Source organism: Microtus ochrogaster, unplaced genomic scaffold (genome assembly GCF_000317375.1).
Source record: "Microtus ochrogaster isolate Prairie Vole_2 unplaced genomic scaffold, MicOch1.0 UNK1, whole genome shotgun sequence".
NCBI lineage: Eukaryota > Metazoa > Chordata > Mammalia > Rodentia > Cricetidae > Microtus > Microtus ochrogaster.
This window is the reverse complement of record NW_004949099.1, coordinates 1,352,523-1,356,001: the sequence shown is the minus strand read 5'-3', so window position 1 is coordinate 1,356,001 and position 3,479 is coordinate 1,352,523. Positions and strand designations below refer to the sequence as shown.

Sequence of the window (3,479 nt, the reverse complement as noted above, 5' to 3'; positions counted from 1 at the left end):
CCATCAGCTCGGGGCCCTCACTGATTCTGGTTTCTTGCGAAGTTAGAGCCCTGGAAGGTAAAGAATGCTTCTAGGGGGCTTTTGTCACCGTGGGTACACATGGCTCATGTGAGGGGTCAGGACTTTTCTCTGTGTCCTTGCCCCTCTGCACCTGCACTATGACAGCCACTGGAACCCGAGAAGCTTATAACTCTAGACAAAATCCATCCCAACTCCCTCAAAGTCTATTCTCCAAGGTCTACAAACCAAGGTTCCAGCTGGTTAGTCTCCTTCCCCGCCCACACACTTGCCTACAGCCTTGCCCCTCTTCCAGGAGATGCACAGACAAGCTTTTTAGCCTTCTCTGAGTACTTTTAGCTTAGGAACAGCCCCTATATCCATTAAGAGAAATGCCAGGTTTGGGGAAGATAGTTGAGCCTGTGAATGATTGCTCATAAACAAAAGATCCCCGGAGCTCGCTGAAGCTCCCTAGATAGGGACTCTAGGCAAATTGGTGCACTCTGGGCTCAGAGAGAGACTGCAAAAGACACCCAGGTCAATCTCTGGCCTCCACACGCACATGTGCGTGCTTCTAGGTAGAACGCGTCTGGACTGGAAGCTGCCGTTTCTCGGGGGAATGAGCTCAGGCTCACGGGAACTTTCGTGTAGTTTCCATTTGGGCTTGTTTAAAGCCGGGAGATTCTTTTTTTAGGATAAGCCTCCCCGAGGCAAAGGGTTGAACGCTGAGCTGTGGGTGAAGCCCAGCTGGCTGGGGGACCGGCTGCTGCTGCTAATTCTTCGCCAGTGAGGAACGTGCAATGGCGTGCAGATGTGTGCAGACATGTGCAGACAGGAAGGAGCCAAGAGGATCCTCCGAGAAGAGGAAGGGGGATTTTCTGTCCTGCCGTTTTCAGGAATCCATCCACCTTGTGACTAACACCGCATCCGTGGTTCTAGCTGAATTTTTATTTCTGGAATCTTCGAGGTTAGAAGGGCATGTTGTTCCTTTCTTAACTGGTAGCTTCAGGGTGAGTTTTGCTAAATGAATCAGGATGTGGACAAATAGGTTTAGAAATCTGAACGTGTTGCCAGCACCCTCCTGACATCTGAATCTGCCCAGTGAGTCCTGTCAAGTCCCTGCTGAGCCGGGCACAGATACTGATGGTGGGCCTTCTCAGCACTGTATGAGCCAAGGGTGGGGAGAGGAAGTCAGAATGAGGATCCAGGCTTGGAGGCCCAATCTCACAAAAGACCTGCAAGGTGCCCTCAAGCCTTGCCTATTCCAGGTGCCAGCTCAAAACTATCCCAGCTGCCAAGCCTTAAGATCCCACACCCGAGCGTCCCACCCAATAGTACCTTTCTGTTGCCCCAAGGACTTCTGGCTGGTGCTCCCTCCCGGCCCTTCCTCTTTGAGAAAGTGTCTCCCTTAGTTACACAGAATGCCCTGGCACTTGTGGCAGAAGGGATCACAGGCATGCTTCATCATGCTAGGGTCCTAGCTCCCAAGATTCCTTGATCATCGTAATAAACCATCCATTCTCACAGTGTGGTCCCCAAATCATCAGCATTGGCTTCACCCATGAACTTGTTAGAAACACATATTGAGGGGTCCCACCTAAGAATGGCTGCATCAGAAAGTCCAGTATAGAGCCCAGAATCTGGGTTTTAATAAGCCCAGCAGACAGGGTGTCACCAGAGGTCACTGACAGCATTGCCTGAGGCAAAGCTGGAGCTCAGAGGACACGAACTGGGCACCTGGCCATTTCTCTGTGACATGTTAGGAGTCTCAGCAAAGAAATCTGGGTTACCTTTCACATCAGGGCCATTTTAACACCCACCACATTGATGTGGCGTCACTTGGAATCCAAGCCTTGAAGACACCTCTCAGGAGAGATGGAGGAAGCCTGTGACACTCTTGACTCTTGCCTGGGCAAGACTCAGGTTGAGATCATGAGCAAACTTGCAGGATCCTCCTGCCTGGCGGAACAGCTAATGCCAGCACTCACACAGGCCCTCGCTAGGTCAGAGATGGGCAGGTGGCAATTGAGGAGATTATCCCTGGTTTCTGAGCCTTCTCCCTGCATCTCACCCCCTTCGGGCACCAATTAGATTTTGAAGTCCCTGTAAACAGTGTGGAGCCTGACAGAGCAGGGATTCCACCAGGTTCCACCAAAGAACGGGGTGGGGCCAAGAGAGCACTCCCAAGCCCATCACATTAGACCACCCAGCTCCTTCAGCACGTTCTGTCCAGGACATTTAATGTCGGATTTGTGAGAGAGCACTCCCAAGCCCATCACATTAGACCACCCAGCTCCTTCAGCATGCTCTGTCCAGGAGAGGACATTTAATGTCGGATTTGTGAAGGGAGGCAGACTGCAGAAAGAACCTGAGAAGCTTGGAGGAAGAGCAGGTTTCCTACTAGCGGTCCAGACCTCATGTGTTTAATGTGCGTGCTTTGCGCTGAGCCTTTTCTAGTTAAGATGCCTGGGGGTGTCAACAGGACCTCATGAGGTACTAAGTCCCGTGTGATACCTCTCATGGTGTTGTCCTAATTCCATATCGACACAGAAGACACATTACAAACAATAGGGCTCACAGAAGGCGACCTAGGCTCAGAGGCCCCACAGTGAGGCCACCTGGGACTAGCTACAAGAGGAATTATTGCACCCCTAGTCCTGCAGGGGCCCAGTGAGAGGGAGAGAGCAACCACTGGGAGCTGTGGAGAAGGCACAGAGATCAGCAATCTTAATCTTCCCCACCACCTGTCTCCTCGTGGCCCACAAGCAAAAGACATTTGCTTATTTTGATCATATTCTTTACTTTCCCTCTACCCAACTTCATTCTTTCTCTCTCTCTCTCTCTGTCTCTCTCTCAATTAAAAGCAAACAATAAAACAAACAAAACAAAAGGACACACCAAAAATATGCAGGATATTTTGTGTTGGGCAACTACTGGACATGGGGCCTGCCCTGGAGTGATAGGCCCAGGGACACTCCATTGGAGAATTTCTGACTCCATTGGAGAATTTCTGACTCCTTTGGAGAATTTCTGACGTTCCGTTTCCTAGCAGCTAGCAGCTGCAAACAGCTTCTTGGTTAGGGATGGGACTTCGTGCCCACTTCCCCTCCTCCATGCTGGAACTTTTGTCCGGTTTGAACCTGTGCAGGTCCTGTGTGCTGTCCCCAGGTCGTGAGTTCATGTGTGTGTCAGCCCTGTTGTGTCTGGCACGCATGAGTTTCCGAGCTCACAGAGACTGTGGTTTTGATGTTTTTCACTGGTTATGTAAGTTCTTATCCTCCTCACTTCTCCTCTTCCTGAAGTCTTTCTTCTCCGGTTCCTTCTAGAAGATGTCTATAGACCTGTGTCCTACGGGGATGCAGTTACCACAGGGAGACGGGGAAGCAGGGAGGGTCTGAAGAAACCAACGCCCCCACTCACCGTCATCCCCACTCACCGTCATCCCCACTCACCGTCATCCCACTCACCGTCATCCCACTCAC

The 3,479-nt window shown here is 51.1% G+C and overlaps 1 protein-coding gene across 1 annotated transcript in view; it reads left to right on the top strand.

The window, feature by feature from the left end:
* Antxr1 (ANTXR cell adhesion molecule 1) overlaps positions 1 to 3,479 on the top strand; it is a 218,251-nt gene that overhangs the window by 134,731 nt on the left and 80,041 nt on the right. The gene's annotated exons all lie outside the window — the stretch shown is intronic.